The 26,237-nt window shown below is 44.0% G+C and overlaps 1 protein-coding gene across 2 annotated transcripts in view; it reads right to left on the bottom strand.

The window, feature by feature from the left end:
• nrip1b (nuclear receptor interacting protein 1b) overlaps positions 1-24,477 on the bottom strand; it is a 35,998-nt gene extending 11,521 nt beyond the window's left edge. The window contains exons 1-2 of one of the 2 annotated variants that reach the window (XM_020085907.2): positions 24,144-24,464; positions 19,111-19,192 (exon numbers count right to left, since the gene is read on the bottom strand). The gene's annotated coding sequence lies outside the window, so the exon portion shown is untranslated. Of the gene's footprint in view, positions 1-19,110; positions 19,193-24,143 lie in introns of both variants that reach the window. The other variant, XM_020085906.2, reaches the window with a different exon arrangement.
• Positions 24,478-26,237: the final 1,760 nt, after the last annotated feature.

Below are 26,237 nucleotides of genomic sequence, written 5' to 3'. Positions count from 1 at the left end.
ACCCCCATTAAGAGCAACACTGCTAGAAAAACACAATGAGTAACCACTGCTTACAATACTTCCACAAAATCGAAGGGTTTTGGATAACACTGATGAAACAATATGCCTGCCGTCCCATCACCCCAAAATATGCTGAAACACCTTGCAGCCTATTATTACACAACCTGAAGACGACCAAGGTGTTAGCTTTACTCTTCTACTTACTGCAGCAGTAACTAGGAGAAGGATAACAGTGGACATTTAGGCCAAAAACATGGTGTAAATGAAGCTGTTTCGAGTCAAATTTGAATGTCGGGGCTTACGGACGCCACATGAACAGCATTGAGGCATTTTCTGTAATTTTTTTAAACATTTGAAAAAGTGGTCGCCATTTAATTCAACTGTATTGGATTTGGCTGCAATGCTGTTTACCCCTGAAACTCCAAAAGTTTTTTTTGACTCAAACACTTCACCCAATCCCCCAACGGCATAGTGGTGAGTAGATAATGAGTGAATTTTAATTTTTCGGTGAACTATTCCTTTTAAATACTATATTTTCATTCAGAGTGGGTCCTCTCTACGGAGGCCACCATGATTTTTTTATAGTAGTGCAAACTGGACAAACTAAACAACTTTTCTGATTTTATGAAAACTAAAGGCTGTCACAGGTTCTCTCTCATGTTTGAAAGGGGAGGGTGAGATGATGGGTATTCAGCTGCAACGTGTAACTTCACCACTAGACTTCACTAAATTCTGCACACTGAACATTTAAATGTAGAAAACCCCAGTCAGTTACACAGGAGATTAATATGGTATAATCTGGACACAGACAGAGTGCTTCATATAGTTAAAGCACAGGTTCCAAAAAGGCCTTTTCAAATCAGCTGTCCCTGATAACCAAGGTATAATGCATATGCTTATAAAACCTTTATCATCAGAGACACTTTTTATGACATATTTACATGAGATAACATGGTTACAATAAGGCGAGCCCAAACAAAAAAAAAACATTCAAACACATTCACTCCTTTGTTTATATGCATGGCTGCAGGGAGGGAAATGGCAATAAGGTTTAAGGACAATGACAATAAAATGTTGACCCATGTTACACTGACGCAACTTTGGACTTGAGTTCAAAACATGAACACTCACTTGACTAAAGGTGGATAAAGCAGTGTGTGAGCTTGGCTTAACATCATCAAGAAAGTAAAGAACTTGTTGGATGATTGCAGAGGAAATGTAGAGACATGTGTTTCCACTCTGATTTGTAGGATATACTGTATAAAGACTTTACATACAACCACAAACATTTTTAAGAGGGACTGCCTCTCTTTAGAAACATTTTGCGGTGTATCAGTCAGAGTATGAATGTAGTGAAGATTTGACCGTTGTCATTGTGGTCAATGCCCAAATCAATATTCAAATTCATTATTATTCTAAATATTATATAGGTATTACCACAAAAATCCCAAATAGCCTATAAAACAATAAGAAATTGTATTATATCATTAATTGTGTATAAGCTAATGATGAGTTATTTTGGGGAAAGGGCATTTTTAACTTTAGTAAGATTTTGTGAGACACAGCTCTTCCCTGATGTTACCAGCACTGACACTGGGATATTGACATCTGATCAAATGACACACATTATATCATTACAAGTTATAACTACACGAGCAAGCTTTATGAGGAGCAACCTGAATAAAGTGGAAGATATGATGCCATAGATGATGTTAGAGCAACCTACATGCTGACATGTCTATCACTGTCCATGGCTGATTGTCAACAGTCATATGCGATGTTGTGCCCAGCATCGTGATGCCAACAGGCTTCTAGTCTATCTAAACAAATCACCTTGATTACAATCAATTGCACACATCCCCACCCCTCGTTGTAAAACAGGTGGATTAGATGAGAGTGTGCTTAATCAGCTTTCAATGGTCACATTCTGTCAGTGAATGGAGGGTTCATGATTTGGGCCAGGCCAATGACAAGCAGTGAATACAAAAATGCTTGCGGTGGCCACTGACTATATTGACAACGCAGTGCACGTAACTGGCAAGCTGAACTGATCAGTGTAATTGGCTTTGAATTTAAATTTCACAGTGAAAAGATTGTTCTGGGCAGGAAAAATAGTATCAGTAGCATCTGAAGATGAAACAGTTTTTTCCTAATACATTTGCTTCAGTCGACAGTATCAAAAGTAGAGGGGCTGATGAACAGATATTTATTGTTTGAGTCAGTGGGTTGCATTTCTCAACCTATTGCTTGTTCTCTAAACAGAGGTTAACTCCAGTTACGTGGAAGTAGCCCAACTGATAATGAAAATGATCAACACACAAAAAATAATGAAATAGTTCATAAAAAATAATGGAACAGGAACATGCTTTGGAATTGATCAGGTTGTCTTAACTGTAAGAGAAACATGCTAATTGTCAGTCTAGATGCAGACAAGCGCGGGGCCAAGGCATGCAGGAAATGAGTCCGTCTTCCCTCAGTCAGCTATTGACTATTAAAGCAGACAGAGAGAGACAGACAAGGCCAGCACCTAACTGCAACTGGCCTAATGCTTCACTGTAATGAAGGAGATCGAGAGGACAGAGAAAAAATATCCAGCGGTAGTCGTAGTAAAAATAAGAAACACAAAAAATAGAATCTACACTAAGCCAAATACTAACACACCTATTCTGCTGTGGTTGGGAGGTGAACGCAGACACACATCATGCTCCCGTACCTTGTCATCCTTAGCTGTGGAGGCTGATACAGGTAAAGTGCAGTAATCAATTTGCTCTACTGACAGGAGAGCTCCTTTAGAATACTAATCAGGCTTCCGCCCTCCCCTCTTCCCTCGTTCTCGCCATCCCTCCTCCACCACCGCCCCCTCTGCTTTTCTCCTTCCTCGTTCACCTTTCTCATGACTTGACACCCCCCCTCTCCCAGTGCCCCAGACCTGACCAAATGCTAAAGGAGGGCGGCCTGTCTTCTGCACAGATAACTGCTGCCACTAATCAAGCCTACGTGCACCGGGGCGTGGGATTAAAAGAGCTTGCACAGCTTGACTCAGGCACTGAATGGTGTTAGCGCTCACACTCACGCACGCACAGGCAAACACACACAGATACACGAGGTCAAAATAAAAACCTATAGGGAAGCCAGCAGCGCCACGTCCTAGAAATGCACACATATACTCGTGCCTCAGATGAGCAAACAACACAACAAGGTCAACTTAAAAGCTGATATGTTAGGTGAACATTGTCAGGCTATAAAAGAACACACACACACACACACACACACACACACAAGAAGATTAGATCTAAATTTACTCCGCCAGTCAAAACGGGACTCGGTGGTGAGCCACCCATCTCTATCTCTCAGAACACATGTCACGCAGGGAACTGCAGTGTTGTGTGCATCTAAAGCGAAAAAGAGGAACAAACTCGACTGTGAATTGACAGGGCCTTAATTCCCATTCGTTTTTCATTTGGGGAGATGGCTTACAAGGGAGGAGGGTGGAGGGGGGGGGGGGGTCTCTACACATATCAAACACATTCCGGAGTTGCCTGGAGGCTGTAACAAAGTGTCCTCAATGTTACACTGCATGCACATACACACAGGCAGTAGAAGAGTGTGTGTGTGTGTTTGTGTGTGTGTGTGTGTGTGAGAGAGAGAGACAACGCCACCCTATGCATCAGCAGGGATATTTCATTATGTACATAACGAGTGCCATTAATCGCTCTTAACAAGAGGACACAACCTCACCTTGGCAGTCTCACACGCACAGCAGGAAGGTGGGTGGGTGGGGTGTTTGTGGGTGGGGGCATGGAAATATCTATAGTGCGCACAGAAATTAAAATTCACCACAGTCAAGGATCTGCCGCCTCCGTTTGACCGACCACATCGTGGCCTGGGGGTGTGTGGAGGGAAGCCAGCAGTCATATAGAAGTGGCTCGTCTGACAGACATAAAAACACCTTAAAAGCTATACAAGGAAAGGAGAAGAAGAGGGGGAAGAGGGGGAAGTGAGGAATTAAATATATAAATAAAAGTAGGGGAAAATGCCGCAGTGGCGTTTGCCAGCGGGGGCTCGTGCCCTTGACATACTGACATGGGTGGAGGAGGGAGGGGAGTGCTGTCATGTGACACTCTTGTCATTTGCCTGAACGCTCGCCTTTCCACTCGCCTGTCTGCCCAACCACCTGGCAAATGCCCCCCCCCCCCCCCCCCCGTTGCAATATTTCGCCCACCTTCATGTGACCTCATCCTCTGCTGACCTGACCCCCCCATCTCCCTCCCGCCCACCTATGCCCACTGCCGCCTGCACCCGCGCCGGCCCCCCGCACACCCATCCCGCCCCTTCTGCAGTCCTAGCACCCTGTCCGCCCCACCCCTAGCACTCTGTCTCCCTCACTCCCCTCTCCCTCCCCCGCGGCTGTGCAGCAAGGTCAGGCGGGTCACCGTGTCCTCATCTGTAATCCGCTGCCATTCGTCAGCAGCCCCGGCCCAGGCTGGAGGAGAGAGAGGAGAGAGAGGAGAGGCAGGCGCTCCGACGAGGGGAGAATGCCCAATTAGGCAGCTGTCACACACGCACACACACACACGCACACACACACACACACACACACACACACACACACACACACACACACACACACACACACACACACACACACACACACACACACACACACACACACACACACACACACACACACACACACACACGAGAGCTCGGCACAGCAGAGCAGGAGAGAGCAAAAGGGGAAGGGAGGGAGGCTGCAGAATCAGTCTACTGTCCACAGACCAGGGTGGGGGATTGGGGGTGTACATGAATCCTTTCAGCTGTGAGTGTCTGTGTATTGTTTTGGTTTATGTGCGTGTGCGTGCATGGAGCAGTTTGGGGTCAACTACAGTTTAGACACGTATGACTACTATCCGAGGCATGTCAGCAGGAGGGGCAACAGGGTATATGGACTTTTGAGGATACACTACTTAAATGAAATTTTATGACAGGGCAACTATTCTTATCTCACAATGAAAGGAGTGCTGAGTATTCTGTCGAGTATCTCTCTCTTATCTGCAACCACAAGATTGATGAAATGATCAGAGTGAAACGGCTGTGTACTACTGGGGACAGAAAAACTCCACAGGGTAAGCACCGTGTAACGGCCAGTTGGCTATTCAAACAAATCCAAAGGCCGGGTCACAACGTACCCAGCCAGAGCGGACTGTGGACTGGAGGGGTTGCACCAAGCTGAAACTCTTTACTGTCCCACACTAGCGGCAGATATCAAATGGGTGACAAATATCCCATAATTGGATCATTCATCACCAGCGAACACATCTGTTTTGAGTAATGGGAAAACTAATCAGCAAAAATGATACAGGGACGACTTCAGCCCAGGCACACCGGAAGATTTATGCTGGAGCGAGCCACGACTCAAGCCTGTACCTATTGATTGTTTAGTCTAAATGCTTTTTCGTTTAATCAAAAGCAAGAGTCAAAATGGTACAATGCCAGCAGGGTGATGGAACAGGTGTGATGGAACATCCGGGGGCGGGGGGGTTTCTGGGGGCACAGTGCATTTTTAGATGCTGAGAGGAGACTCTCTTTTACTCAGTTCCACCTTAAATGTCAAAGTTCATCAGGGTTCAGTGGAGCTTCAAATCCAGCTTTGAGTGGTTAGTGTTCAAAAGGACTGCGTCCCAAGTGCGAGGGACACTTATCCGGTAAATCCTGTCTGAGTAGAAAGTACAGTTCACAGGACTTAGGCCTGGTGTCATACCGGCTTTTCGCCTTCACAGGTGTCCAACGTAGACGCCCCCTTCTGCGTTACACAGTGAGTTTACGCACGTACACAATGGAGAATGCAGGTAGATGGGAAATGTCCCATCGCATTCACGGAGTTGCAGCATCCAGAGGGATAAACACCGAAATCCCCTGAGCAACACTCCACAGAGAGGACTTTCCCTGTTGCAATTCAAGTGCCACAATATTATTCTTCACTTAAAGTTCCTATTTTCAAGATAACATTTATGTGATGACTCTTTTTCATGATCAAAAGGTGTAAGGGTTTACAATTTGAAAAATAGCTTACATTACAAGCCTTGTAGCACTCCTTCACTTTGACATTTTAGGTTACATCCACATTACCACGTTTCCATTTGAATCTGCTACAGATGCTGGGGTCCACACTACTTTTAAGCCGCTAAAACAGAGAAGTCTGGAAAAGCTGCTGGCCCTGTTGTATTTGGACAACTCCAGGGACGCATTCAGAAACTGAGATGTTGAAACAATGAAATAGACAATCACTCACAACCGCCTGTTGATTGGGTGTTTTCAGTCATGACAAGCCTTCGCTCTTGTCACTGCTTTTCCACAGGGGTCCAGTGATGCATGTTTTCAGGTGTGTTTGTATGGACAGGAATGAAAAATGATATGGATCCCAAACGTTCGTGTGGACAGAGATCGTTTTGGCTTAAAAATGGTATGTTATGGATTAGAGCTGTGGAAATGTGTTGATTCTTAGATGCATCCCGATGCAGACGTGGGCGACTCTGCATTGATGCACAGACAGAACATAATCGATTCATGTTTTCCACTACATTCATTGTTTAAGCGATGTCCCGTCGCTGAATAATTATAACACTGCTGCTCCAGGACCACGACAGACGCTCATTAAAGGTCCGGTCATCCTGTATGTGTCAGAGTCTCTGTAGGAGTCTGCATCCTTCTCACCCCGCCTCTGACCTGCGCTCACTTTACACTTTACCAATAACCACCATCACTGATCACAAGTTTTTAGGACACAAACATGACTGGTGTTAACTTTGTGTTGGTTAGAGTTTGAGTCGCTCTAGAGTTTATGAGACACATGTTAAAACACACCATGCACACACATTCCCCTGCTTCACATGACACGAGAAGTAACAGGAAGAGCACAGACAGGACATCAGGGTTAAGGGGACTGGAACGATCTGGAGACATGATTCAAAATCATCGATTACTCACTAAATACATGTTATTATTAGTTTGTGAAGAGGGACAAAAACGAGCGCACACACACACACACACGCACACACACACAAACTCCTGCTGACAGATGTTCTTACTGCAGATTATGAGGCAGCGCAGTGATTTTAACTTAATTGTTGCAGACGAAGCGACTCCCTGTTTATCCAGGAACATGAATATGAATTCAGCAGGGTTTTTGTAAAGATCAGTTCTAAGTGTGAGTGATTAGGAGCAGAGTGACTTGATCTGCGGAGTAATGCGCCTCTGTGGCACTGCTAAGGTGGGGCCAGGCAGTGCCACCTTCATACATTAAAGGCTATAATCAGAGTTTTTCCTTTAAGCCTTAGGTGCAGCACACAAGTCTAAGCTTAATAAATGTCAAATCAGTGTGAAGATCACTGACCACTGTCTTAGACTTACTGTTGTTGTCTGATTTTTGAATTGAAAACCTAAAATACGTTTTAAAGCACATTCTAAATAAAAAGGGAGTTTGTGTTGTCTGACTGTATTAATCGATGAAAAAGCTGCCGCATGCAGTAATATAGAAAATTGTGGATGTGACACATCACATTAATCGTTGTCTGCTGAATCGTAATCGAATTGTGAGGCTAGTGAAGATGCTCACCTCTAGAACGGATGTGGCTTTATTGGCCTGTTTGCTGTCTTAACAGGAGTTACATGTTGGGTGAATATCATTTTGTTCTGCCTGCTCCTAGATACAATGGACAAATAAATCTGGGATGTATAAGCTTGTTGGGGGGGGGGGTGGAGTTGGCTTTCCAAAATGAGGACAAATGCAACTTCAGTTAATTCTGAAGTTTGACGTGTTGTCTCCTCTAAGCTATAAACCCCCCCCCAAAAAGAATTCTCTGAGATCAATGTAAATGAGATGTACTCTTATGCAATCAATTCCTGCTCCTAAACCTCAGAACAAAGGAACAGGAAAAATAAGTACTTTGATACTGTACTAGACAAGAGACAGATAAAAAAAGTTCATTAAGGTCACTGTAAAATCCCTATCAGGTACCACAGACACATTACAAGTCCCCATGGGAATACTTCTGAAATATCTGTCGGGCTGTATCACTGCGTGGCTCCACCCGTCTCTGAGATTGTTATTATAATGACTCAGTATTTCGTCAGCCAGGTCTTGCTCCATTCTTCCAGCACTGAAAGTACCTAAAGTGCTCCCAAAGTCTAAAGATTGTAATCTGTGATGTCATATTGATGCATCGCCTGAAGCAGCTCCATTAGCAGCTGGGTAGATGGACTTAGTGGACTCATGCAATGTCTGCCTGTACTTTCGCATCTACATTGAAATTTAGATGATAGTTGGGCTCTTAGTTCTGTTCCAGAAAATGTTGCCTTATCTCTGTCCAAAAATGCTCCTGCTTTACAATCCTTATAAATAAATTAAAGTATAAAGTATTTTAATATAAAGGAGGTATTTCGTATTTCTGGTTTTGACTGAGAAAACAGAAGCAGAGTATTTCAGAGAAATGAATCTATATAAAATAATAATTGGATGCTGTGAATAATTTAATACTCGATTGTAAGGAATCCTATCCACTTTCCCTGTCACAGGGAGGTCAGAGGTCAGGGTCAGCTACAGCTCAGAGTGGAGTTCCAGTGATCCAGTTCAGTGTAGCATACACTGCCAAAAACAATGACTCCAGCCTCCCTCCAACACCATAAGTGCAACCCTGATATGTACAGCTGTGTGCTGTTGTACGACAAGGCACAGTGTAATGTGCACTGAAAGCCGATACCTGATTGCTGAACACATGACGCAATGTAAACAAAAAGTGGATGAGCAAGTATATGCCACACTATCACCCATACTCTTAGTATGGCTAGACGATATTCAGTGTTTAAGAACAAGCCTATTTCAAAATAAACAAACATAACAGCTGTTTCAAACCTATATTACAGTTGACTTTATACATCTGTCCAGGGACTGCGGATGAATGCATTGACAGCAATTGTTATTCATGTGTGCTTTGCCAGATAAATAAACAAAATACAGACATTAACACAGCTAACTCACCTGTTAGCACACACACACAAACACCACCTACTTAGGTTCTTATCTATCCAAATAAAGGTTAATCATGCCAACAAAATGACATCATTATAGTGTAAACATAAACAAATAAGTATACAAAATTCTCAGACATAGCAGAGATGGAGCATTAATAATGGCTCTGTTCTATTCTCTGTACAGATAAGCCTCGACAGAGTGACCCTGAGCCAGCACCACATTGGACCATAAACAAATGCACACTGTGGCTTCATCCACACATCATTTTTAATTTTATGTCTGTCCAAAGCAGCTAATAGGTTATTTATTTACAGAAAATACTATGAATGAGGAAAGCAATGACAAGAGGTAAGACCATATAAAACATTTTTAGTGTAGAGAATATTTCTGACATGAGTACATGTGTTTATATTTGCAACGCAGCCTTTTAGCTGCCTTTAGTGCTCAGTGCTGCTTATAACAACAATAACAAACAGAAACTCCCTGTGACCACAGGCACCACCTGCAGATACACTACACTTCACCTGCACCGTGAGCGGAGTGCTCTTTGAAGTGAGGTCTGATCAAAAAAGGTGGAATCCATTTTTAGTTTTTTAATGTTAGCCCAAAGTTTCAAGTTATGAACATTTTCCATTGGTTCACTGTCCCTTTAAAAAAAACTTTAAGACCTTTTTCTCTTCTGGACCTCCCTCCCCTGAGGTTTATCACTGTGACTCCTCTCTCTCTCTCTCTCTCTCTCTCTTTCTCACACAAACGCACACGTGCACGCGCCCACCATGCACGCGCGCGCGCGCACACACACTCTGTATGTGTGGCTGGCAACTACAAAGCAGTTAGCCAAGCATCTCTTGGCTCTGTGCAGACAGAATAAGACACTCTCATTACTGCCCTTAAAAAGCTCTTGCCCTCACAAAATCCACTGTAGACCGGTGCAGATAGTCGCAGAAAAGATTTGGGTAGTTGCAGGCTAACCTTTTCCTTACAACTCAATTCTGTTTGTGTGCATGTCTGTGGTTGATGATTTTCTGCCCCCCCCCCCTTGCAGTTCCCCTTTCCTGTTCCTCTTTAATGTCACAGGGCTGGCTCATATGACCTTCAGCAGCAGCGTTGGCACGGCAAGAGCGAGAGCTGCCTCGCCTGCAGGCGCCCTTGAACTGGATCCGCAAGACAAAAAAAAAACCTTCACGCGGCCTGATAGACATCTCAGCTCCCCCCACCCCCTCAACTATCTGCCCCGTTTCTCCTCAGCTCTTTTATTCAATCGACGGCACTCCTTATCTGTTCCCCCTGGTGGGAAGAGAATTATCAGAATGCTGTATCTTTAACCTCTCTATCAGACTGAGATAGAAACAGAATTTCAAAATGTCTGACCAGCCTGCGTGGATTTATTTTTACATTACCACCACCACCACCTCCTCATTCAAGCACAGGCCTCATGCCAATTGAAGAGGAGTGGGGGGGTTGCTTTCTGGAATACACCTGTGCGATGAGACGCCATTCACAGCACAGGTGTTGTTTACGCACATGGAAATTCCAGACTGTTTTCCCCTCCCTGCTCTGAGCCATTGGCACACCATGACCTGTAGCTTCAAAACAAATATCTCTGCCTCTGTTCAAAGGATGAGCGTCATCTCACTGGCCAATCACGCATCTCTGACCTAAAAGGGGGTGGGGCATCAGAGCCTGTGTTTTGACAGGTTGATGGTGACCTACTGGGTCCCAATGAAGACCTCTTGATTTTCCAAAGTAAACACAAATGGTCCATAGTCCAAAGTGTGAGTCTGCACTGTCAAACTGCTCTTGTATGGGTGCTGAGCATAGTCCACTGTAAAAACCATAAGAGTTTTATCTGTAAATACTGCAGCACCATTCCTTTTTTTTGTCCTTCAAGTGCAACTTAGGCCACTAAGGTTCAAGTACTACAGTAAGTATTAATATTGGAAGCAATGTGTTAAATATACTTGCCGTTTGAAAATTCTAAAAGGGCCCTTTCTTTTGAACATAACATACAGTAGACTGCACAACAGGGTCTGTCTGTGTGTGTGTGTGTGTGTGTGTGTGTGTGTGTGTGTTCATGCTTAGGGCTGCATTGGAGGTTTGGACACTCAGAGACTGGCCTAGCCCTCATACTGGTTCTCTTCATGCCTGACCTTTCAAAACTGTAATGTTATCACATGTCATACGTAAGCCTGCTGGAAACCATCTGCTAAACGCACTGTGGTGGCTCCCTGTCACTGAAAAAAAAACACTGGCTGGTATGGCCGAGTACTGGTTCTGACTGGTTTACCACTCAGCATGCTTCACCTTCACACACACAAACACACAGACGGTGACATGTATACGCCCCCTCAGAGGCTGTTGGTGAGCGACATGAGCTATGAGCAGTCTCCTCAATTAGCGTTAAGGGGCTTTCGCAGAGAGACATGAAGTTCTGGGGCTAAGAATAACATTAGTCAGGTCTGCTGCCTGGCAGTGGCAGGGCTTGGGAGCTGTGGCAATAAGGAGAGCTGGGTGTGTGTACTAACCAGAGTCTTGCTGCTAATCCGATCCCCCGCCATGTTTAGCCCCACCTCGGGATATTATGTTATGTTTGTTAGTGTGACACCTTGGCTAATAAGGCTGTTTTTATACAGAGCGAAACCAATATGATTAACATTAGCCCAGACTGATATAGGAAAAGAAAAAGAGACAGGGACTCTAATGAACCCTGTGTTTATTTGATGTGAAATCCCTCCCATGTAAAATAAAAAATCTAGTTTTTAAATTAGGGCGATGGCAGCGTTAAAATATTAAAGGACCCACTATAGATCCCGCCACAGAAGAGCCAAAAAGCAGACTCGGTTGTAGAGGCACCACAGTGTCCTGGGAGATTCATTACAGGCAGATTTGTTCCACATAGTGAAATATGAGTGAGCTCCACTGCCTGAAAATTGCATTGCTCCATAAGCAGACCCCAATGTAAGAATAAGCTGTGATATTCAGTTCTTAAAGGTCTTAGCTCAGTACAGCCGCCGCAGCAATTATATGTGAAGAGGAGATCAGACCCTGTGTTCATCCTGTTTTGTCTGAGACACAGTAGGAAGAAACAAAGGATGTGAAACAACAAGCGACGGCACAGGCGCAGATGAAATCAATATCAAAAATATATGGTGACAGTGGATTAAATCTTCCCTGTGGCTTGATGGAAGTTGGCCACAAATCAACATAAGCAAAATTTGACACTAATTCTTATTCTAAGACAACCTCAATCATTGGCCTGGGTTAGGCAACACTGCCTGAGTAGTGGGTGTCCTTTGAGAAGTTAACCAGAATGGGTTGAATAAAAAAGGTTTTGCCTGAAATAATAATGTCTTATGAAGACTCATGTCAGCAAATGATCTATTCACATCTCTGGCTTTGGCACAGATGAGATGCAGAGGTCATTGCATCTGAATGAGCATCTGTATTGCTCATTTCTAAACCACGGTTGAACTTCATACAGTAAATAACCTGACCTGAATAAAGTCAAGCAAATCTGGCAGAACCAGACTATATTTAGAAAACAGCACCCTGTGTCAGAGAAAGAGAAATTATCCTTTACTTAAAATCATGAGTGGTGCGGGCTTTGAGCTTGTCAGGTCTGACTGCAGTAATCAAACGCTATTACCAGAGACTGAGAGGGGAAGAGAGGAACTTATAGAAGGTGGCAGTGCATTAGAGACTCTTGCACTACTGTAAGGCTTATATGTGCGTGTGTTTTTTGAAGTGCAGGGCTGGAGAGTGAGGAGAGACCTCAGTGCTCAGCTTGGGGCGTATAATCTATGGTTCATTTGCAGCTTTTCTCCCCAGTATGACAAGCCGTTTACAAGACGTAGCCTCTGCTGCTGACCCAGTTCTGAGTGGCTGCGTCTCGCGACAAGGCCCTGCCTCCCCATCAGGCCCTGCTCCTCGTCTAACTGACGATAACACCGCCACCCTCTGCCTCCATGAACTGTGGGAAAAAAAATAGGTCGCCCTGACCCACTTTTCTTCTTTTTTTTTTTTTCCTCCCCTTCCTAAGATCGTGCAAGGAGTTCTGCAGAGCATGATCAAGGGAGACAGTAAAAGGGAGAGAGAGAAGGGGAAACAAAGGAAGAAAGAAAGTTAAAAAAGAGAGTAGACTAGAGACTTCTCTGTGATGAGTCCCTGCATTCTGGCAACTCGTTCCTGTGGCCTTTGGAATACAGGCAACCCTTATCAGCTGACCTGTTGTATGTTTGGCAAAAAACCCTCCCACGCCTTGATACAACAACCGTTCCTGAGATTAAACACCATCTACAGGCCTCACCAGTCCACCCAACCTTGCGATTTTTACATCTTCTCTTCTCGGCAGCCATTATCCCATGTCTTACTCAGAATGCTAAATGGGATCCTCTGCCTTATTTAAACACAGACGTACACACTCCTTTTTGCAGTCCTTCAACACCCATGAAAGTATCACATGTCATCCAGAAAAATGATGAGCCTTTCTTGGCAAGGGGAGATATTACGGGGCTAGCTGAGCCGGGAGCTTCTCTAATGCCTGGTAGCATGACACCGGTCCCTTTGAGTGCCTCTGTGTGGGTTAGGACAACTCATGATATATCTCAGATCACGCACGGTGCTCTCATGCAAACCCTTCCCTCATTAAGCGGTGCTCACTCATGCATTGCTTTTGTAATCCCTCCGCACATTAACCGTGGCTCTCCTCAACGGGCACGTTTCCTCTGACAGCAGCTGAGAGTTTCATTCATTTACAAAACTGATCGTTTATTCTATTCTATTGTATCAGTGGTGGATTCCTGTTTGAACCCATTGTTAGAAGCCTAATCAAAGCATACCTTTGATTGCTCATTTAAATATTAATGTGCCAGCCAAAAATCATCACTCGTCAATATGGTGCCTTGGTGTCGCTTAGCAACCTTTGTATAGCTTCTATTCAAGAGCTATATTTGTGTGTGACATTTAATCTTTACCTCTTCAAAAGCCTTTACCTAAACTATTCTACTTCAGCTATACTGTGCTTTAGCACTTTCATAGCAGTAGTAATCCACTCAGTGTGCAATACAATGATTTTACACATCCTAGCCTTTTTAATATCAGCACGACTTGTGTAAGTTAAATATAACATTTTGGTTATACACACCTCTTACAAATACAAGGCTGTCAGAAAGCTGGCATGACTTATGTTAGCCCCCCTGTGTCACAGTTTGCCCATACAAGAACATTAGTCCCGCCAGATGCTGGCGACTGCATGTGTTTTTGTGTCTGCTCATTTGCATGAGGCAGTTTGACACTCCACTTTAAAAACCAGGGTAGGGTTTACCTGGCGCTAAACTCTCACCAGCGTGGTGCTAACTAAGCCCCTGTGTGCTAATGGTAACCCAGTTCACATGCAGACATGGTGGTCCATCATCAGGAGTCATCTTTATTCAGAAGGGGCTGGTGGAGGTTCTAGTTCCAGTTAAGGGGTGGATGTAGGTCACGGCCTGCCTCTTCATAAGCACCAAGGTCAATTCTGAATAGAAGGGAAGGTGGCTTAGAGAGAAAGACGCCCCGGATCAACCACATTCGTCTGGCATTTGTGCCAGGACCAGCCCCAGACATGTAAACACAGTTACACAAGCACACAGCTCCTCTGTGCTACCCTTATTTGTGTCTCTACATGTGTGTGGGTGTGCAAAGGAAACAAATCATACATGTTATACAAGCTTTACTGTAGCTCTTATTACCTTTTATAACCCGACAAAGCTTAACCTGCATATGAGTTAGGAGCACTTCTGTCGTGGCATATGTACAGTTGAACCTATATGACATAGAAGTGCACCTCTGGTGACTGTGGCCTGAAAATCAAATTACAAGTTACAGGTTCCTCTTATGTATGCTCTCTTATCTCTGTGTGTGAGCTACAGGTGAATCCAGGCTTTATGCCTGTGAATGAAGAGTCATAGCAACTTAATTGTCTGACACATAATCAAAAAAAGCTTATGAGGTGCTACTGGGTTTGATACCTACTGGGGCATCAAACAAAGCACTATACTAAAATGTCAGTATTTGACAAATACAAAATACAAAAGCTTGCTTTTTGTGTATAATAGACACAAGGAAACATATGCTAATCTGGATCATTCTTCTCGCTTTCTGAAGCCTCAGTTATCCATCCAGACAAATTGTGGCCTGTAGCAACTGAAGCAACAGCTTGGTGTAATGCCTTTTTCCCTCCAGCGCATGATGGGTTGATATTATTAAAGCTAAGGAATATAGTATGTCTTGGCCTGTGTTCTAATAACGACACAGTGAGATGAGAAGCTCCACATACAGTAGAGAAGAAAAAGAATATATTTCTGAGAGAGTGACAAGAGTGGAAATTAGTCTTTGCTTGTTCATATAGTCGCATGAGATCCTGTGTGCCGTCTGGAAGTATATTATATTAATAACAGAAAATAGAGAAACTTTCATTTCTTTTCATCAGATTAAGTCTCTGATCATAATCTCAAACTTTTTCAGGGTAAAATACGAAAAATAACCCAGAGACTTTCTTTCACACATGCACAACACAGGAGACGTTTTCTGCACATACTCGTTCACTACAGCATCAAATCCTCCACATTATTCAGGAGTGGGGTGGAGCAGCCGCAGAGGCAGGAAGGGACGGATCAACTCCGCTGCAAAGTTCACGTGATTTTGTTTACAGCACACCGACACTGTCGTCAGCTCTTGTCATCACAAACTCTCTTGACATCTACATCTGTGTCTTCTATGTGTGTGACTCCGCTTACATTTGTTTTCTATTTTTGCATCTGTCACACATTAGAAGTGTCATCAACCCCCCCACTTGCTCGTGGTGAATCCAGCTCGGGATCCCCAGCTGTGTTCTCACATTGACTTCTCCTGTAATTCTACGGACTTCAGCCGCCTGACCTCCTAATATAAAGAGTATAAAGAAACTTTAGAATTTACAGTGTATGATATAGTGGGTAATTTACCAACATTTGTCAAAATGTCTTTGTGAGTAATTTAATTCAATTTAGCATTTTGATATCACATTAAAGATGTACAACCTTGTAACAATTATATATCTAATTTCTGATATATATTTGAAACAGGAGCAGGTTTTACTGACATAAACTAGACTAATAATAATAATAATAATAATACTTGGTCATCATCATCTCAGACATGGTAAGGCAACAAAGTTGCTACAACAGGCTCAACCTGGAATTTGAGATAAAGATTTAAAAAAAAAAACTAATTTATACACCTCACTTTGTCCCCACTCAGCTGGAAAAATGTTTTATAATAAAAACTATAAATAGCCAGGAAGAACCTGATGGAAGCAGTGCCTCCCTCCCCTCACTTGAGTAGTTCTACAAATATACTAAGCAAAACTCAATATCCTGAAAAATTAGAAAGTGATTGACATGCATGTACCATGGCGTGGCTAGCATGTCCTGATGCTGTTTTAACAAAGAAGGGCCGGATCTTGATTTACCCAGCCATATGGTAAACATATCCAGGGGGCAGAAATGTTACCGTTCTAGCATAAAAATACTCTGAAGCAAGAGACAGGAGCTTGCTCTAAAGCGAGACAGTGAGCCAGCGTGGTTTTACACAGCGGGGCAGCTGTAGGGAGTGAGTGAACGCAACTGCAATAGCACAAATCCTAGCAGCCAGCTCACTCTGGACATGAATCACTCTGGACATGAAACGACCTTTCCCTGACATATGCTGGTATCAGTGATTGAGAATTGAGGAGATGACTAAACCTGCTCAGTTCGTCACCACAGTCAAGCAGGGTGGAATCTTGTGGCTGGCGATTCCCAGATTCAGATAAGAGCAGGACTCACTGGAGCTGCACTGCTCGCTCTGACATGACCCCAACCCTTTTTGACCTTGGAGTGAATGCCCAATTGAGTGACGGCCCCTGCAGCTGCATGCAGGCTTTTGGTGAGTGTCTCCACCCTCTCATCGTCATGGACATAGAAGGTCGGGAGAGAGGATAGGGGGTGAGGCTGGTTGAAGGGTGTCACATGATTGGATCTCCTTCTGGAGAGTTACTTAAAAAGCCTCCTCAGCAATCAGGTCAAGGTCGTGCTCTAGCCTTAATGCCAACGGAAAAGAGAGAAGTCTGTGCATGTGAGTGTGTGTGTGTGTGTGTGTGTGCACAAAGGAAGAATGAAGGGGAGGAGTGACTATATGCTCTTCTACATGTTCAGCAGTCCTGGGTCCTTGATAACTTGAAAACACAAGCTATGATTCTATTAGCTGTATTAATCTCCCTGCTTAGTGGACACTTTTATTCAAAGTCACTTACGCAATTATCACTCTTGCACATCTCTTTCCATTTCCACAACTGGATATTTACTGGAGAAATCCAGGTTAATTGCCTTTGCTCAAGGGCAGAGGGTGAGCAGAGTATGAGCCAGCAATCTTCTGGTCACCAGTCCATTTTCCCTAAGTAATAGGTCATATGGCTGCCTCAAGTCATCAGCCCAGTGCTCTCCATCTTCTCTCAAATGGCCTCTTTGCTACTGGGAGCCTTCTAACACAGTTATGAGAAAGCTGCACTTCTGAACCACAGTCTTTCGGTCTGTTTAGTCTGCCTTAGTGAGGATGTACTGAATAACGCCACCTCACTAATGGATTTACAAGTGGGCTGGAGGTTCACAAAAGGACAGCATGTTTCAGAAATTCAACAGACTACTTTCAGTCAAAGAGGGGGACTGGGATTTTGCCAAATGTCCTCAGTCCTTCCCTTGCTGTGTGGGAGTGCATTCATTTTTTTGTATTCAGAGATGTGCCACTTAACATGTTTAGGTTCACAGATATTTATTCCAATGAGTCATCTATACATCCAATTAAAAAAGGAGTAAAATCTGGAGTGTCAGACCATTACAAGGCTGGGCATTATGCATCTTAGAAGACAGACTAATTAAATATTATTTTGGACGACTAACAAATACCAACATCTACCTTGAAATTACGTGCAAAAAATGTGGTATTTGAGGATTTACTGACATTCCTCTATTGGAAACCCAGGTAATGTGCTGCAGATCTATCTGAACTCGCATAGCTCCAACTCTCCACGGCCACCCGCACAGGTCCCTTGTTGCCAAGCAACAATTCAGCTCATCACCAGAAGCCAAAAAGTTACACAATTACAGTTCAAGCCAAAAGAGGATTTGGGGTGTGCAGCACGTAACATCATTCAGCAAGTTGTATCCACCAAGATGTGGGTCTGAATGAATGAGGAAGTTGGGAAACCCCAACTCTTGCATTTTCCCCACATCCTGCAAAACCCAGGAGTGTGAAAGAATGTAAGCGTTCAACGGACTGCACAGACAATTTCCCAAATATTGACAGTGGAATGGTGTACTTTGGACTCAGACGTGTTGTTGAGCTGGTGGCATACAGGAGCAGCTCATAGGTACAAAGTTTAATGATGCATGAATTTTCCCTAACTTCACCCTTTTTGCGATGGAAATAAATCGGAGGCACACAACCTCAAAGCATATACTGCATATGCATCGCTCCTGCTCTCTCTCCTCCTCCCTCCCTCTCCTCACTGTCGTCCAGTGCAATATATCCATCATTCATTCATAAATTCTGAAAACTCCTCTTTAGTTAATTGCCTGGGAAAATTTAATTTCAAACGAAAGCTTTTAAAAGAGAAAGATATAATTAAGTTGCAGGGATTTCTCTGCCCCCTCCCTGTCCAGGGGGGCTGAGGGGACATGTGCTGTGAGCTGTGCAGCTCTGCACCGCACTGCTCCGTGTCAGGGAAGTCATACACCCATGTTTAAAGCAGAACGTTACGTAAAGCCTCCCCCTCTGCACAGGCTTACTGCACCAGACGCTGTGTCCTTGCCTGGGCTGCTCAAGGTTCCCAAAAGGACAGGCTGCTAAGAAGTTGGGAAGGACGGGGCCCTGTGATAGCCTGCAAAGGGAGGGAGGGAGGAAGGGAGCGAGGAAGGGAAGGAGGGGCGGGGGGGGGGCGCTGCCTGTGACAGCCTTGGACTTTGAATTCAGCGCCAGACAGGCTCATGCATCAATCCCTCAACTTACAAAGACAAGCCACTAACCTTGACGAGGCCAGGGACTCTTCAGGAATGAGTGGCATTTTCACTTAGCCCCAGCTTCTCCCCTGCACTCCTGCCACATAACCTGGTTAAAATAAGACACAGTTGAATATCAGCTGACCTCAGTCTCTGGACTTTGTGACCCGCTGTTCTAGCCTTCAACCCCTAGGCTTCTTAGACCATGCTAGGGAGGTATGCAATAATACATTTGGAGGCAACACAAATAGCACTTAGTAGACAAGGTGCAGTAGCCTGATCTGATGCTTGTCAGAGGCTGGTTTGTTTGAGTGAGCCGTGAAACAAGCTCAGGTGAATCAATGTTTACTATGATCCTTAGGATCAAAAACTGCATTATCACAGACTTAATTACAAGCATCCTCTGACTGCAGCAGCTAAATGATTCCAACAGCAGCACCAAACATGCAGAGAGGTATCTGCCGTCCATCATTTGTATCTCGCTGTAAGAAAACAAGGCAGACGTTTTCTATCACATGTGCTCACAGGCTGGGCATGCCTCCTATCTATGAGCATCTGTCCTTGTTCCCCTTGCAGCCTGGCCACTCTGACACGCTTGTGACATTGACCTGCTTGTGGCGAAAGCAGAGACCTTTCCCTTCGTCTGACTGCAGCATCCTGGCAGCATGCTCACCACAATGGTAGAGAAACTGTCCTACTGCACCTCTACAGCCCGGGGCAGCAGCTCTGCTACAGGAGCAAGAAAGGGGGGGGAAGGAAAGGAGTGAGGGAGGACTCAGTTCCACTCCGCTCCTCTGCTGTGACCACACCAGCCTGGCCAGGAGAAGAGTCAGCTCCTCTCACATCACCCAGGAGGTCTGCTGCTCCATGCTACATCTCCTCAGTCTTTACTTAACGAATCAGAGGAGAGGGACAGTAGAGATTCTGTGTTGTGCTGGTAGCTCCATTACCACAGCACAAAGTAGCTTGATGCTGTTACCCTGCTCTGCTTCATTGATTGTCACAATTAGGCTTTCGCAGCTGTTGTTTTCCAAACAGGCCGATGCTTCACGTGGGTAACATGTAATATCATTCTCATTCAGGGTCCTTCCCACTTCAGCGGCATTCAGTTTAAAGTTTCAATAATTCACAGTAATTGCAATCAGCAGCGATCAATCGGTGGAGATAATTGAGGGGCCTGTCATTGCGCCAAGGCCAAGGTGAAGCGTGAAGGCAGAGGGGCGGAGAGCTGGAGGTGAGGGTGAAGGGGGTAGGAGAAGGAGGTGGGAGGAGAGTCATTCAACAGATGAGCCCAGGCTAGTATAGCTCTCGGGGTTGCAGCGGAGGCGTCCATCTTTCTTCCTCACATTTCGTTATTCCAGCCCGCATCCAGGAGCGATGGCTGTAAAGGCGCATTTAGCAGTTCCTGCCTTGTCATCAAAATGAGTCCCATTGACTTTGGCTGCCTTCTGTTCATGACAGAGGCACCAACAGGAGCAGGAGTGATTGCCTCTGAATGAGATAGTGCTGCTATAACCGAGGCCCTCACTAAAACCCAGCACACAGAGGGAATAATCTCAAACTGCCCACACAAGGGATCTTATTTCAAAAAGCCAAAATAAACTCCAGTGGTTTTGCGATGTGGTTTCATTCAGTGAGTTTTCTAGTGGCAGAATATTCTGCGAACATATACTAACAACACTTTCTGATTTCCATGTGGCCCTTTATGTATCTGCCTGACTAAATTAGAAGTCCTGGAAAAACTGAGCTCCAGTGTAAATTCTGTATCACACTTGTGATTTTGCAGTGGTCAATCATTATAGCAATCTATGTTTACACCAACATCACTGAAGCCTTTACATTTTCTTCAACATATCCATTAAACGGTATTTCCTATTCCAGTTTTACGGAATCAGTCTGTGTGATTTGTGTGTATGTGAAATCTATTGACAGATAAGAGGTGTGGAGGAGGAGGAGGCAGAGAGTAAATACTAAGGGGTGCTAACATGCTCTTAATTGTCAGATGTTAAAAACTGATTATTTAATACATAAACACTTTGATCAAGTACAACATTCACCAGTCGTGCACTGGGCGTTTGTCTTGTCACACTTTCTGATAAACGTAAGAGTCCCGACTATGAAAATTTACAGCACAATTGTTGTGGCGTAAATCTCCACGGCTGTAGCATCGACTATTGTTATTGGTAGAAAGTGTCTACTGAGTAAACAAACAGTAAAGAGAACAATAAAATGATTTGGCTTAATGCGTGCTCCACACAAATATTATAGAGGCCAAACAATTAGAGAAATGAGCTTGTGGCCAATGGGTCTCTGGTTTGATTCCTCAGTGGGCCAACAAAGTGCGGGCCTGTAAGTGGATGAGAAATGCACTTCTCTTCCTCAACATCTACTGTCAAAGTGCCCTTGAACAATGTTCAGTGGCCAACAACACAAGTGCTGGGCAGCTCCCAGGTCTATAATAAATCAAAACCTCTGCAGTAAATGCATGACACTTGTTCTGGTAGATTGCACATTAGCTTGTTGATTCGCAGAGTATCTCAGCAATCAAAAAGCAGGATGCCACCCTCAATTTCTGTCTGCCCGTGCGTCTCTTGCTATTGTGACTGACAGATTTACAAACAGTGGGCTTTCAGCTGGCACAGTGGTAGTGGTTAGAGAGGCTGTTAGCGGAGGTAAGTGCCTGGGCATGTACTCCTGTATCTGTGGCATCATCCTGTATAAAAATATACTATTACATCAAATTATTTAGAGGAGAAAGGAAAGTCGCAGATGAGCAATGAAGCAGCGCGAGTATGAAATTACTTGTTTTTCATATTGTGACCAAACCCTAAAAAAACACATCCGCTAAAGAAAAGACATGCAGAGCAAACAGGCATGAGCACAGTCACTCACACACCAAAACATGCCACTTTCATACAGCAGCAGACGTGTTTTGATGGCAGATAAGATTTGTGGTGATGAAAGGCAGCCAGTGGATAAGAGCGAAGAGTGCAGAGTCCAGTCTTGTGACTGTTCAGCAGCCTCAACATAATTTGCATTTGGCCATTTGAATGTCCTCTGGTTCTGTTGCAGACTACTGCACATCACTCAACAGCAGCTCCCTGGACAATAGCAGATGGCTCAGTCAAATCAAGCAACATCCACTACGGAGAATTCTTTGAGTTACTGCACAGTTGGCCACACCACTCAAATAGAAGTACTTTTGAGGTGCAACTTTAAAGTTGGGCTATAAATGTGGAGGTTTTTAGTTATCTTTGGCAACAGAGGACAAGCTGAACTACCTTGAACATCTTGTGTAAGTTCAGGTCAAATAATTAAGCAGCTTAAATGTTCAACAAAGGAGAGGCTAAAAGGCAGACCCCCAGACACAGACAGTATTTAGAGGGCTTTAACAAAGTTTAACTTTTCTGCACATTACTTTTCGTGTTACTCTGAGTTACAGCAGGTCCCTTTGTAAACTGCCCTTTTGGAACATGAACTGAAGATGTACTCTGCCCTCCTTCCTGTTACTTGCAGCAAACTTCAGCCCCTGACCTTTTCCCTCCACACGCATCCAAAGACCAATGAAGCAATGGGCCATTTACGGAAATGGAACACCTAAACAAGCCTCTCTGGCAGTTACTGAAAAACAAGTCTCTCGAAACACATCTGATATGACGGTGATGTGACAGGCTGCAACTGACCAACTTTAACTAGCGGTAAGTTGGTCTACAGAAGTGTTCTTCCAAAAGATTGAAGGGACCAGCCGGTGGTTTCCCACATGCTGTTTTTTTTAAGGGCAAAACAAAACGACCATTAATGGGGTTCATTAGCCATGAATCCATACTATGGCTGTTTGGAGTGCATTAAAAGGCTAAATGTTACCTTGATACAGAGAATGTTATAGTCCTGTTGTAGCAACGTTCCTCTGTAACATTTTAACCATCTTCCCCTATGCCGTATTTACTCTACATGCGAGGGGATTAGTGCTACTGTCACTGTCCCCGCCTGAGTGGTTATGCAATGTAAAACAGAGAAAATGACACTACGGGGAATTTACAAATATATGCCAGGCAAATCTCAGACTCTTTCAGAAATTAATCTCATTTAAAATCAACTCCAACCCCCCAAAAAATTAAGAATGAAATGCTCACAGTGAAGTATGTGTCTTGGCAGCTGGCGAGATTTCTCATTAAATAGCCTAATGCATCCAGGACAAAGCTATATATTTTAACACCACTGCAACCATAATCAGGACTCCAGCTCAACATATAGCCGCACCGAGGTCCTTTTCAAGGCCTCGAGGTGTTTCTTAAAACCCTTACACAATCTTTTTTTTAAAGGGAGGCAGGAATCATCAGTAGTAATTTACAGAACAGTGCAAGTGTGAGGTGTCTCCCACTGGTGGTGCCAGCACTACTCCGAAATAGGATGAACTACATTTACTGTACTAACGTTGGACGGCGACTCCTATGACTTGGACAGCCCTATGGTGTGTGTTGTTATTAAACGAGCCTGCGGGGTGTCACTGTCCATCCAGTGTTCGTATGTTCAGTGGCAGGCTGTGACAGTGGCGCTGGAGGAGATGAGCAGGATGGTTCCATTGGACTCAATCATCAACACGGACACATTAGAGGAATACATATATACACACACACATATATATATAGATATATATATATATCTAAATCATCTATTCCGAGCCTGATCCACTGGTCATGATAGAGCCAGGGAACACAGACAGTGGCTGTTCTGGCTGATCTGAACCAGGTTGCCTGTAACACACTAACACACACTCTCTCTCTCACACACACACACACACACACACACACAGATAGGTTTTATCCCCCACTTCTTCTTTATGCAGCGTTTTCAGCGCTGAATCCATTTGCGTTGTGCTCGCGACACGCACACACGCACACGCGCGCACACACACACACGACAAAAAACACGCTATTATCTGGTACAATCCTCGACACCGCGCCCCGCGCATAACACACAACGCACCGCGTCCCCGTGTCACGGCGGCGCGTGGAACCGCGGTGGAGAAGAATGACAGTGTGTTTGCGTGCGTCTCCTACCTGCGTCCGTCCAGCCCTCAGTCAGCCGGAGAGGCGCATCGTTGTTATTCGACAGGAGGAGGCAAATCCAATGAAAGCGGTCGCATCTCGTCTTGACACTTGAGGCAGGAAGCGGAGACGCGGAGGCAGGCGGGCTCTGACACCACGATCAAAACAAACCGAGGGAGATTTTTTTAGTCCGATTAAAAGAAGAAGCAGCCTCGCGTGTTGTGCGCTCCAGCGGGGAGCGGAGGAGCGTGTGGTCTGTGTGAAATGTTTATTCTCGGAGTCTCCTCGCTGTGGAGCAGTGAGCGAACACAGCCTCACTCCTCCTCCTCCTCCTCCTCCTCCCGCTGCTGCTGCCGCTGACACCACCCTTAAAGGAACAAGCCCCCGCCACTGCTAATGCTAATGCTCGCACTCCATGTTCCAGTAAACAGTGCTGGGATATAACAAAGAAGGTTTACTTCACTGTTGTACTTAAGTATATGTATTTTTACTGCAGTTGCAGACCACACCATACCTATAAACAAATACATGTACTCTCTACTGAACCACAGCTAATGCTGCTAATGCTAATGTAGCTGCCCACAGCATCTTCAGAGAAATTGTGGTAAAATCTAAGTATACTTTTTTATTTACTTAAAAGAAAGTGCACTTAAGTAAATTGTTCATGTATTTGTGCTTTACTAGAAGGGATAGTTTACCGATTTACAAATAAATAAAGTGAGTGTTTGAGTCCACACAACACATTTGGAGTCTCAGGTAGGGTTACCACCTTCCTGAAATGGAGAAATAAAAGAACACTGACAGAAACAAACACACTCACATATTTATATGCCATGGTGTCCGATAACAGAACGATTCTGTATTTTACAGGACGGTTGGCAACGCTAGTCTCAGCGGTAAACGGTGTTGCAGCCAAATCCAATACAGGTGAAGTAAACAGTGACTCCTTCAGACGTGACAAAACAACAGCACCAACATGCAAATTGTCAAAAGTGTTTTAAGCCTAAAAGTCCACTACCGGAATGAGTGATGCTAACGCGGACTCTGTGCTCGCTCTTGGGCGAGAGCTTGTGTGCACAGTGGGCGTGCGAGCGTGAACACAGGACTTCCAGACACAGTGTTGGTTTTTTTACGTTTGAAGAACTGGTCACCATTTACTTCGATTGTATTAGATTTGGCTGCAACACTGTTTACTCCTGAAACCCCAAAAGGGTTTTGTGGACTCAAACACTTCATCCACCCCTCCATCGGCATAGTGGTGAGAAGATAATGAGAGAATTTTCATTTTTGGGTGAACTATCCCTTTAAGTAGATTTAGTTTTAGGTACTTTTCGCTTCCACTCCGCTTCACATATATATGTAGTTTCTTTTCCACTACAGCTGGGGTTGCTAATGCTGATCCCCACTCACTCCACCTTCAAACAAACAGTGGAGGGATACAGGGATACATTTATTTTCAAGTACGTGTCCTTTATACTCCACTAAATCTTGACAATGCATTGTGTTACATGCTCACATTATTTTCTATTTTAAAAGGTATCAATAATAAAGCTTGAGTGTTGTTCCGGAAGAACATTTTTATTGCTTTTCTGCATAGAGATTTTGATTATCAGCCATAATATTGTAACCATGCTGACTCACCTCAAGCTATGAGATTGTGAAACTATGCTATATACTCCTGCAGAAGCCACAAGTGTGAATAATATCAACTCATACATTATATCAACTGTAACATGTTTTATTTGCAATATCAAGCTAGAAGTACTACACCACTCACAATCCTTAAACACAAGTACATACTTACTTTTACTCAAGTAGAAAAGTTAATGTGGTACTTTTACTTTTACTTCAATACTTTGTTTTGTATTTATTTTTCCTGTAACTGAAGTAAAATGTTTGAGAACTTCTTCTACCACAACAAATCAATACATTTAAGTATGTATTCACAGAAAGGCCATGGTATTATTTGCATGCTTTAGTTGTAATCTAACCCTTATATATTGTGAATGTAGTTTTTTTTACTAGTTACAGACAATGTCACCATAGAAAACAATACCAGTAACATTAACAGTAGGTTATCATAGGGGACATTAATGCCACTTACAG

This window comes from Paralichthys olivaceus, chromosome 15 (assembly GCF_024713975.1).
Source record: "Paralichthys olivaceus isolate ysfri-2021 chromosome 15, ASM2471397v2, whole genome shotgun sequence".
Classification (NCBI taxonomy): Eukaryota; Metazoa; Chordata; class Actinopteri; order Pleuronectiformes; family Paralichthyidae; genus Paralichthys; species Paralichthys olivaceus.
The sequence above is the reverse complement of the archived record's forward strand: the minus strand, read 5'-3'. Positions and strand labels throughout refer to the sequence as shown.